Genomic DNA, 12716 nt, shown 5'->3' with positions numbered 1-12716 from the left:
TGCCCACGCGACGTCGGGTACACTCACAGGTGGTAAAGGCAAAACAAAACATTCGCATGCATGACAGCGAACGGGACGGAGGCGAGGAGGTCGTCTTACACGGATGAGAAGATTGCCGCAAGGCCGACCGCGGTGGCACGCTCGTGAAAGCGGCACACGCCGATTGCGGCACACTCTCGTTTTTACGCGTTTCGCGCGTGCAACCCCTGAGTCTTCCAGGAGCGCGTGCTAAAAGGGCAGAGCACAGTGGCGTCGCGGCACCAAACGAGCCTGCCATCAGTCCGCGCGTTGTCATCTGTTCAGCTCGCCCACGAAGAGAGGATTTTCCCCCGGACCATACAGCCAGAATTTGACACTACCGTGCCCGTAACGCCTACACAGCTCCGGCATATAGTCACGAACCAAGTGAGTATGTTCGCACGTCTTTCCTTTCGCTACTAGAAACGATGTAGAGGTTTCACCGCGTAGCTTACACACAAAGATGAGTGTGTAGTCGGGTGTGTTGTAAATCCCAAGCTACTCGGAAAGGGCGATGCACATTCAATGCTGATGGCGCTTATGAGTGTTGTATGCAATGGCGTGGTGCCCACCTCTCGCGTCGTCGGAAAGGGCGAGAGACAAGAAACTTTCTTTTGATTGTATAAAAGGTTTCTAGGCAAGTGGGTGGGGTCCTCAGTGCAGGGCTCCACTGTCCTTTGCGGCCCGCTGGGCTTGGTCGAGCAAAGCCAGCTGGCTTTCTCGATCCTTGATTTTAAGCCAGGTTTGCTATATTTCAACATTGAAGTCGAGGCAACGCTACTATTAGAGTCCTGAACACGTTCAGGCATTATATACCAGATCAATATTTAACCAGCGTGCCTAGTACAGCGTCTGTCAACGCGAAACCATTGGTTTCGTATCGGAAACATCACTATGATACGCTTGTAATTTGATAAAGTTGGATGTGTGTCCTCGACTTTCGTCTCTTTTACAAATTTTTATGTGCTGCCTTGGTTCTCCTGTGGTTGATATCTGAACGCAACCGCGTTGATATAATTTCCATGGTGGTAGAATGCAAGAGGCCCGTTTACCATATGGGACGTCACCGCATATTAAAGAACATGAGACTGCCTAAATATGCGGATCCCTGCTCTACGGGGCGCTTTCATATTCATAATGAGGCTTCAACACGTAGAACGCGAAAATTATAATGCCTAATTTTTTCTTCATTGTACCCACACCAGACCAAGCCTGTCACGCATGGGGTACTTGCTTCATTGGCCTAAAATAAACTAGCGATTGCGGAGAAGCACCGGAAAAATGACGGTCAAGTTGCGTCGAAGTCGATAAACATAACTTAACAGAGCGATGTTCGATGAAAGATTCACACATTTATAGGCTCTATATGTTGTAATATGCTTTCTACCTTATTGAGAATCACACCGCTTCGAGCACGCCCATGCAACCATCAGCGAGTTTCATTCGATGACCGCGAACACCCGCCGTCAGAATGCTGGCTCAAGGAAAAGCACCAACAACGGCAAGAGAATGCTTCGAGCAGGCTGCCGCTAAGTGTGTCTCGCAAAAACTGAGATTACGCAAACATAAAGACAACACGTGAATGCTAACGCAGCACTACACTCAATACTCCTCGAATTTTTCTTGCCCTCTGAAAGCAGTTAGCTACCTTCGAGGAGTTATTTTGTACCAAAACCATGGTGGTCATACGGCCTGCTTACACTTCTTTTCTTAATGACTTCCCTTTGGCCACTGAGCTCTCAAGAATCATTTGTTTACGCTGCAAGCACGAACGCCTTTCCTAATATTTAGGAACCCGTGTGTAGAGGCGCATGGGCAGAATTTTTTTTCTGGGGGAGCTGCTGGGAGCATCACCATCATCTGAAGTGGGGGCTGGGCAGGTAAATGTGGTCCATTGTTCTTTGGTGATCTGTATGGCACAGCAAAACTTTTATTAAAAAGTGGGGGCGGGTGCACGGGCCTGGCGCGCGGCGCTTAATCAAAGAACGATACGCAATATGTATGTAATGAAGGCCGTTGAAGGAGAAAACCATGCCTCGTGCGGTGCCTCTGCTTTTAAAGCATAACCTTTGCTCCCGCCGAAGGTAACCAAAGAGACACTCCCTGAAAACAGGTACAACTGTTGCGTATAACAAACATCCGACTTGCGTGTCTTTCTTTGTTTTCCTTGCGGGTCACGAACAGCGTGACTTCGCTTTCCTAATGGGCAAGTGGCGAGAGCAGAGTCTTCAAGAAGGCAAGTACAAGCCACATTGTTACTGTTGTGGCAGCACCACTTGGGTGTATTACGCTTGGGTCGAGTATAGACACTTGGAGATTTGGTCTTACCTGCCGCATTTACCGTACATTTATAGAGCACCAATCAACACTGCTAGTGTAAGACTGCCCGCGCATCAGACCACCATTCTTCTCGCTTCGAACTCGTGCCAATGTACTACCGTTAATGCGGAATACGGCGCTTGAGGGAGTATCATAGTGCTTCACTCCTGTGCGGACCATTGCTGCTATACCAGAACTGTGGAAACACGCTTACGGTCCCCTTTAAAGTTGTTATTGCAATATGTAAAGCAAGCGGAAAACCACCGACGTCTAAGCAATCTTACCTAAGCCCTTCGCATCTGATCGAGCACACGAACTAATGCAGCAACCATTGCGAAACTGAGGTTTGCATGAACCACCTTAACTCTTACATGACAGCAACATTGGTCTATACGTGGAGTTTCATGTCCCAAAACCACCGTATGATTATTAGAGATGCCGTAGCGAATAGATCCGGAAGTTTAGACCACCTGAGGTTCGTTAACGTGTATAAAAATCTGAACACATGTGCCTACAGCGCTTTCGCCTTCGTCAAAAATGCAGCCGCCGAAGCCGGGATGCCATCCCGCGACCTGCGGGTCAGCGGCCCAGTACCTTGGCTACGACTAGACCACCATGGCAGGGCACGACAGGAATATTATCTGCGCAGTTTTTAAAGCTAGGAAATTGTAGCTCACTTTTTGAAATAAATAGCACGTTTGAATTACTAGCCTGCAACATCTTAAGTTTACAGTCTTGTTTTCTGGTAAACTTCATTTCATGTAAGGCATAATTGTTCAGAGGGCTCTATCAAAGCATTTTTTGAATCATTTTAGGGGCGAAGCTCTTTATAGCGGCACCCGTTCATCCCTCGTAGCCGTTGTAGTATGTAACAAGTATAACATTTTGACGTCCAAGGTGGTACCACTGAAAGATTTCTTCTGTGCGTTGTTGAATAACAAAAAATTCGCAGCGTGCGCATTAACTAAAAGCCGAATTCTCCTGTCCCTCATTCCTCCTTAGCAGCCATTGGCATGTACATTGAGCACTATCTGACAAGAAAGGGTTGCTACGTTACACTCGCTGGGTGTAACCTCCTTAGATTTAGAAAGGTTTAGCGAGCGTTGAGCCGCAGTGCCATGAATACAATGAACTAGTATATATCACGAATGAACTCGAGGTGGTTAAAGGTGGGAAGTAGATACGAAGCGCAAGCCGTAAGAAAGGCTGCGTGTGCCACCTCTCGTTTAGTCCTTGGAATGTCCGCTGGATCGCGGTGCTTCTATATGGTGAATATATGATGAAAAGATGCGAGATGGTGGTACTTGGAGTGTTGAATAGATGGACGAACGGACACACAGACAGATACATGGACGGACGCATGAACGGACGCAGGGGCGGATGCAAGGACGAACGCAGGGACGGACGCACGAACAGACGCACGCACGGACGGGCGGATGGACGCATGGACGGTCACACAGACGGACGCATGGACGGACGGAAGCAAGAACGAATGGATGACGAATGCTTCGACTCACTCTTTATCATTCACTCCGTGGATATGCTGCCATTTTTTTTAATACTCACATACCTTCAAGTTCCATGGAACTATAACTTCATTGACATCAACTTTTGAGTCTCACTTTGTTGATATTGAGCGCATGAACTTTCTCATTTTTAAACGTTAAGTACAGCTCATATATCACGGACGAATTCTCGAGGACGTGGGAAAGATGAGTTGATAACACATACAACCTGTGTGTAGGGTCGGCGGGAGACCGCCGTCAAAGTATATAATCAATACATTTTTTGCGTTTTTTTTTAAAGATCTATAGCAGGCCTATATGACGCGTGCGCTTCATACTTCTATAAATCGCTAAAGGTCCACAATCTGCCGCTGGGGAACTATGTGTCCATGCTAAGCAGCGAAAAGATGGTTCGTTTGAGAGGGAGACCGTGCACTTTACTTAGAGCATGTGCTACCGCTAACACTGACACTGCCGGTGGCGTTGACGCATGGTGCTCATCGTGGCATTGCGCAGGACAGTAAGTTGGAAAGGTGCAAAGCACGCAGCGATAGACCGGTGTTTCCTACTGGAATATGTCAATCGCTGCTAATGAGTAATGAAAGACAGAAGACGCCCATTAACATAGAGGCCCACCGTTAGCCTATAGTTAAGGTGCACACTGTGAATTTTTATTGTTCAACAACACACAAAATTAATCATCTACCCTTACTACCTTGAACGTCAAGATCCAGTGACTATATGTGTGGGATGGCCAGTGAACGGCTGTGGGGCGTAAACAGTCAGGTCTTTTCAATAAAAAAACTTCACTAGCAGAGGCTGGATGCGTAGGCGCTGCAAGGCGAGAGAGGGAGAGCGTAGGAGAGAAAGGGGGAGGGGACGTGCATGCGCGATGGGGGTGTAGATGCCACAGAACTGAGGGACAAAGGACACAGCCCCCGGCATAAGGTTTTTCGCATCTAAAACTAGACTCTCTGAATACCTTCGCTACGTTTAGAATAATTCGACCCGCTACATAGCTTGGGATCTTTAAGTTTGCTGCCGTGATTTCATGCTGTTCAATTGCTTCTATAGGAGTGTGAAGAAGACCTCGAACATCAAGTACGGTTGCGATGATAGGTTGTCAACTAGACAGTCGCAGGTGAGACACCAACAGCACCGATCCCATTTCGATGCAGGACAAATACTATAGACTCCGGTGTGCTAAATAGATACAGGTGTGCATTAAAGGTGACATTTCCTTAGGCAGTATTTTAAAGTCACTCTTATTCATTATTTTTATTACTGATCTTGTAAACACAGAAAATCTCACCGAATTACATCATGTATGCAGACGACAGCACCATCGTTATAGTCGGAACATATGCTAATGCAGCACAGTGTGCAAAACGCATACTGCAGAAATTACATATTTGGTCTGTCAAGAACTCGCTATTAATCCACTATTGCGGAAGTAAACCTAATTTATCTCCCCCGAAACCCCTACCATGTAACCAAGGAGACGTCGTACACTTCAGTAACTGTCATTCAAGTATATCCTGTAGCTAAACCACTGCGAGTAATTTTTCACAAGTTGATCCTTTAGGATCACATTGAATACCTTTGCACTAAGCTTTCGAAAGCTTTAGGCATACTAAGGAAGTGTATGCATTTTCTCTCTGTCCATCACACCAATTTTATATACACTACTTTCGAATGACACCTGCAGTGCTATTGTGAAGTTTGAAGTTTGAAGTTTGAAGTTTATTTTGCTTCCATTACAGAAACAAGGAGCAGGAGCAAAAGGCTACAAAGGCCTGACAAAGGGCTCCCACTCCTGTTGGCACTCAGCATCAGCGGTACATATGGCAATACAAAATTCATCACAGAAATTCATATGAAATTAAAGATCATATAAGCAGTATACAGACCATCTGATGAATAATACATGATAAAAAGATAACATGTAGGTTAAATCAAATCAATCCGGATAAGCAGCCCGGAATACCAAAGAAATATGCACAATAAACAGTCGCAAAATACATAAGATTATTATTATACAGAATAAAATATACTGACTTCAGTAAAATATAACATAGGCAACGAGTGTGAATGGCATTATTCATTTGTGAAAAAAAAACAAAAAACATAACAGTATGACACGAAAAAAGATACGCATCATACATATTCCAATTGATGATTTATAATATACAGTTTCATAGATTTTTTCGACATAGTATTAAAATCAAGGGGGCTTAGGTGATTTATTAAATGCGGAACCTGGTAGCCTATATGCTGCCGGCCATAAGCTGTTCGGAACTTCGGTATTACCCTAGTTTCATTGCGTAGAGAATAACGACATTTTGATTGGGGTGATTTAGCTGTGTAGAGCTTGTTCTTTTTTATATGCTGAAATATTCTATAATAGTACATTTGGTTAGCTTTTAGCAAATTGTGTTTAATAAACAAATCATGCGTTCGCAAATCTCGAAGCCTACCTGTGTAGTTTTCAAAGCATCTAAGGACTCTCTTTTGCAATATTATCAATTTCTGATAATTCTTTGAGTATGTTGTACCCCAGACTAGCATGCAATATGTAAGGCGAGAGTAGAACATGGAGTAATATAATACTTTTTTAAGCCAGAGCGGTATCAGATCCCGGATTTTATTAAAGCATCCCGTGATTTTACTCAGTTCAGCGGACAATTTTTCCACATGTGTCGTCCAGGACATATCGCCTCTAAACCATATGCCCAGGAATTTATGAGCCTCTACCTGTTCTATTTGCACATTTTGAAACAGTATTGCTAGCTTAAAATTGATCGGCTTGTTAATAGGGGCAAAAATAATGTATTTTGTTTTATTGACATTGAGTTGCAATTGGTTGCTGTGCAACCACGACATAAGTAGTTTTAAGTAATTATTTATTGAAATTTGTAGCATTTGCAGCGACTTTCCAGCAAAAAATACATTTGTATCATCAGCATACATAATTACACTTTGGGAATATGGTATATAAGCAAGATCGTTTATGTACAAGTTAAACAACAAGGGTCCAAGTATAGATCCCTGCGGGACGCCTTGTAGTATCTTTAATTTCGTAGATTTGGAATTGTTAATAGATACATACTGATACCTGTTTTGTAGATAACTTCGAATCAAGTCATGTGCTATCCCTCTTATCCCACAATCATATATCTTAGTCAACAAAATGGCGTGGCTCACAGAATCAAAAGCTTTTCTTAAATCTAGAAAAAGACCAATGGTGTATAATCTTTGTTCAATGTTATTTATTATTTCATGTTTTATAGAAAGTAATGCTTCTTCACAGGATCTTTTTTTTCGAAACCCATATTGCACGTCAGACATAATAGAGTACTTTTGAACAAAACCATCAACGCGAACGTTTATGACTGTCTCAAAAATCTTTGACATGACTGGTAATACCGATATAGGGCGGTAATTATTAAAAGTGTAGTCTGTGCCACCTTTGTGCACCGGGCACACTCTAGCCAGCTTGAGTGCTTCTGGGAACACACCCTGTTCGAGCATGCAGTTAATGACGTGGGTTAAAGGACTGCAAATTATATCCATTACATATTTCACGGCAGCTGGTTTGATATCGTCGTAGCCTGCAGCTGCATTGTTTTTTAGGTTACGCATGATGTTTGACAGTTCGTGCTCCGTAGCTGGTGCCAGTACAATAGAATTACTTGAACTGGTTTTTTTTTTATACGCATCTACACTTGGATGTTCATAGCGCACAGTCGAACTGTACTCTCCACTACGAATGAATTGGTGGTTTAACATATTAGCGGCTTCGTCATCATTTAGGATGCCTTGATTTGTAGTTACAACTATTGGCGCTGCGTCATTCTTTCTTTGAGCAAGATTGTTAACCGCCTGCCAGAACTTCTTTTTGTCATTTGCTACTTGGGAGAACAAATTCTCATAATAACAGATTTTAGCATATCTAAGTTCTGCATTGAGCTTATTTCGATATTTTTTGAACTCAGCAAACTTTTGTGGGTCACGCGTCTTAACGAAAGAATGATACATGTTATTTTTAGCGGCAATCTTATTTAAAAGTGCCCGCGTAATCCATGGCTTTCTAATCTTTTTCTTCCGGGTACGCTTAGTTGTCTTAATAGGAAAGGCTAGCTCGTAGCATGACATGAAACTGGCATAGAAATTGTTATATGCTTTATTTACATCACTTTGCTGGAAAATCGGTTCCCAGTTTGTCTTTTGGATCAGAGAGCGGAAATGAGCTAAAGAATTTGGGTTTATATTCCGATATGTGCACACGCCCATTTTTATGCTTTTATCATTTGTCATTGGCAAGAAACAAAATATCGGCAAATGATCACTTATGTCCACTGATAAGAGGCCAGCATAGCTACTTGTGCCAGGTGCATTTGTAATGGCGACATCTAGCAACGTCGCGCTATCCGCTGTAATACGAGTGGCTAGATTGATAAAATTTTCACAGCCATAAGCATATAGAGTTCGCTTAAGTTCACGCGCACTAGTGTCATTTCCCAGCATGTTGATATTCAAGTCACCCATTATCAGAAACTTTGAACCAGTGTTAGTTAGATAGTTTAATAGTTCATCAGTGAATTCAAAGAATGGCGTCTTATTTCCGTTTGGGGGCCGATATATGACACATACATAAAAAGATTTCAAACATACCGTAAGACATTCTATATGTTCGTTAGTAGTGGTGAAACTTGAAATCACTTCGTATTGCAGATGTTCTCTAAGATACATAGCCACGCCGCCACCACGCCCATTAGTACGTGTGATGCCTTGGTATGTGTACCCTTCTAATTGAGGCGGCTTTTCACTTTGCGTTAGCCATGTCTCAGTAAACATCAACACATTGAAGCTAATGTCCATATTTTCAAGAAATTCTCGCAGGTCATCTCCTTTGTCTCTAATACTTCGTAGGTTTAAATGCAAGGCTGCCATGAACTTATTTGGATTTAACTTAGAAACAGAAATATTAAACGAGTCATAATCGTGATAAGTACAGCAGTTGAAACCGGAATTAGCCATGTATGTCAGTAATTAGTGCACAAAATTGTGTTCAGCTAGACTGTGGCATTCACTCGACCATTTTATCAACATCATCCAAACAGATTAGGCGAAGCACAGGTGCGGTTTCATTTCGCCGTGCGAAAATCTTTCCGCCAGCTGTCCACACAAATTTCCAGTTAACAGCTCTTTTCTTTCTGATGGCAGCTCCGAGCAGCTGCTTAGCTTCTTTCGTCAAATGCTCATTGATGAACACTGGATTCTGCTTGTCGAATCCAAGCATTTTTGTGTCTAGTCTCGTCTTCTTTGATTTAGCAAGAATTGCATTCCTTTTGTCTCGGCGGACAAAACGAACAATAATGTTGGACTGGTCATGCCTAGCAGTAGGAACTCTGTGGCAGACGTCTATGTCATGCTTTTCAATGTCCTCTTTTATCAGTTCGCCAATTTTTGTTACCACTGATATTGGTTCACTGTCAAGAGGTATGCCCTTGATTTCTAGATTGTTTGATCGCTGGTATTGCTCTAGCTCCTCCAGCCTGCGCGTCAGCTTTGCATTTTGTGACTTCAGTTCCTTGTTTTCAAGCAGAATTTTTTGCAAATCCTCTCTTATAAGCTTGAGTTCCTGAATATCAGGCCTCAGTCCTTTAAGTTCATTCAATGTATCCTTAATTTCATGTAACTCAGCGGCTAATTCACTCCGCAGATCGTCAACCTGCTTTTTAGTCATAATATCTAAAAACGTACACTATTCACAATAAACAAACAGATCCAAAGTCTGGGCAGGGCAGTTTTCGCTCGGCAGCAGTGCACACGTTTCACGTTTGGCAACACAAACAGAAAAACAGCAAGCCTCACCTGGAAAGACAGATATCTTTTAGTTACGTGTGCAATGTGCACCGCTGCCGAACTGCAAACGCCGGTAGGTCCGGGGGCGCTTTTTGAAGCCAGCCGTAGTGTCCACCGCCACCAAGCGGACGATGCCGATCGCCTTGTTATCACCGGGGGTGTAGCCGATCAAACCCGCCCGAAGATAGAGGGTCCGCCGGCTGGAAGTATCTTGGAAAAATTATCCCTTGGTCCACGTCTCGCAGCTTGAAACTTTCAAAGTCTGGAAAGACAGATATCTTTTAGTTACGTGTGCAATGTGCACCGCTGCCGAACTGCAAACGCCGGTAGGTCCGGGGGCGCTTTTTGAAGCCAGCCGTAGTGTCCACCGCCACCAAGCGGACGATGCCGATCGCCTTGTTATCACCGGGGGTGTAGCCGATCAAACCCGCCCGAAGATAGAGGGTCCGCCGGCTGGAAGTATCTTGGAAAAATTATCCCTTGGTCCACGTCTCGCAGCTTGAAACTTTCAAAGTCTGGAAAGACAGATATCTTTTAGTTACGTGTGCAATGTGCACCGCTGCCGAACTGCGGATTGTCATCTCGTGGGGCAAAAATGTTATCAGAGAGTTCTGTATAGGCTCATTATTATGCATAAAAATTCTCTACGTGTGACTGCCACCCAGCCATGTGACGTTAACTCATCTGCGCTATTTACAAAAGTCAAAATTTTAGATAGGCAAATAAATGAATTCAAGCGACTATCTTCTTTTATATCCGAATTACTTAAAAACACAAATACCCTACACACAATTTCAAATTTGCCACCCAACACTCCTTGTGGCACAAAGAAATTAGACACGTACCACAATCACGAACAAAAAAAATATATGGTTTGCAGACGATGCAGTCTAGTGTTTCTCAGGCAATAAATAATTTGTCCTGGCGATTTAAAATTGCATGTAGTTTCGAGCAATCTCTTGTACGGGCTCTTTCGTATAGTTCTCTGCTTTCGTTTGCTGCATCGTTTCATGTGGTTCCGATATTGCACGCAGTTTTCATGCTACGTGAAATCTGCAACAAATATTACTGTTATCTTTTTTGTGTGGATGTTTTATTTACGTTGCCAAAAGTATCTGCTATTTTTATCAACTTTGTCTGAAACTCAAAGAGCCTTTGTGTACAAATTTTATTTGCTTCTGCTAGAGAATCCACTGCTGGATAGTGAGAGCGTAATCCGGTCAAGCTACATGAACGTAGCTTCACTCTCCCCTTTTTTTTCCCGCCCCATCTCAATTGCAATTGTTTTTGTACTTTGTGTTGAAATATCTACTAAATGTCCAGAACCTTCTAGTGTGTCTGCCATAGTGTAATGCTGGTTTCCGCAAGTAAAACACAAAAACTCTTCCTCTTCTTCTTCTGCCTCTGTTGAATTCCTATTATAAATCACTATTCCGCGTCATATGTGTTGCAGATATAAACTGGCCACAGAAAGCACAGGACCGGGTTGAATGGCGGAACATGAGAGAGAGCTTGGTCCTGCCGTGTGCGTAGTCAGGCTTATGACGATGACAATGATAATGATGATAATATTGCAGAATACTTGAGAGGCTATTGACTTGACCGTTATCATTCGATCACCATGACATCACTTGGCCCCAGCATGTCTGTTTCTTTTGTTCTCGGAAACCAGACAACCCCATTATACGCCCAGATTAAGTGTTTTGCGTCACGCACCCTGTTAACAGGAAGAAGCGGCATCAGTTGAACCCGGACAGAAGGGTGCGAATGTATCTGTGTCAGGCAAACAATCATTCCGGCAGCACGTGAACTACATATCTATACGTGTTTACGGATAAGGACAGAGACACGTGCTCCCAGATATTTTCTTCACCTGGAAAACCATCTGCACACATGCAAGCAATCATGAGCATAAGTAATTTGAGAGATAAAAATAAAGACAAAGTGTACCCGACTGCTATGCTGTGTTTTTATAGGTTTTCCCCGAAAATAGCAATGGCGACGGAGCGTCCGCTTGAGCAGATCATGCTTTCCGTCACCTGTGAAAAAAAGAACTCTTCGCGTTATATTTGGCAGGTATTGTCTTTCGGCGCCGAGGCCCTCCTTCTCCCAGGTGCTTCCGTAACGATATCACCGTATTATGTATTAGTTTTGCGGCACCCAACTGTTCACTACTGTTGGATGTTCCTGTATAAAATACGAACAATCCGAGGCGTCCGGCTAATTTCCGGTCGCATGATTCTGCATCTGCGCGCTGTTCTTGCGTACCTGCTTTGCTTTCTTTCTTTTGCAGTCAATTTCATGATCCTGCGTCTTTTAGTCATGCCTTTGGATTCCTCTGATCCGTCTCCTTTGTTTTATGATAATCATAATTGAAGGAGCGCAAGCACGCACACTGTAACAGCCATAATCGTTCCTTTTCTATAACAGTCATGAATAGTAAATAAAAGAATTTCAAGGTGGGAAGAAACGTTACCGCTGGCAAACATTCACAGCGGGCTTAATTAATGTATAGCTCTGACATCATCTTCTAGCAATATCAGAGAGAGAAGAACTTAATAATAGTTTCGGTGGTTTAACGTCCCAAAACCGCGATATGATTATAATGGGCGCCGTAGTGGGGGGCTATGTACCGATATCTAAGCACACGGGCCACAAGCATTTGTTTTCCAACGAGGCACAAGGACTTACCTATACTAAAAGGCAAGGCCGGTCTCGATCACTACATGCTTTACAGTATACCTTCAAAGCAATGGGGAAGGTCGGGAGTTGAATACTGGTCATGACGTTCGCGATTCGCTGGAGACAAAATGATACAGGCCTGCGTACTGTGCAATGTCAGTACGCTAAAGAACACCGGCTGGTCGAGGCTTCCGGAGCCCTCCTCTACTTCTCTCGTAATCATATCTTGGTTTTTGGACGCACAACCACAGATATCGTTAGAAGCATGTGGGCATATTTGATTGGAACGTGGCTAGGAGTACTAAAAACTCATCTTTGCTGAAG

General features: G+C 43.4%; 1 protein-coding gene across 1 annotated transcript in view; it reads left to right on the top strand.

The window, feature by feature from the left end:
• The first annotated feature begins 264 nt into the window (after positions 1-264).
• LOC119172439 (sodium-dependent phosphate transport protein 2B) overlaps positions 265-12716 on the top strand; it is a 150120-nt gene continuing 137668 nt past the window's right edge. The window contains exon 1 of the mRNA XM_037423547.2: positions 265-405. The gene's annotated coding sequence lies outside the window, so the exon portion shown is untranslated. The remainder of the gene's footprint in view (positions 406-12716) is intronic.

The sequence above is a fragment of the Rhipicephalus microplus genome, chromosome 4, assembly GCF_043290135.1.
Source record: "Rhipicephalus microplus isolate Deutch F79 chromosome 4, USDA_Rmic, whole genome shotgun sequence".
Classification (NCBI taxonomy): domain Eukaryota; kingdom Metazoa; phylum Arthropoda; class Arachnida; order Ixodida; family Ixodidae; genus Rhipicephalus; species Rhipicephalus microplus.
Note: the sequence above shows the minus strand (reverse complement) of the source record. Positions and strands in the feature narration are given on the sequence as shown.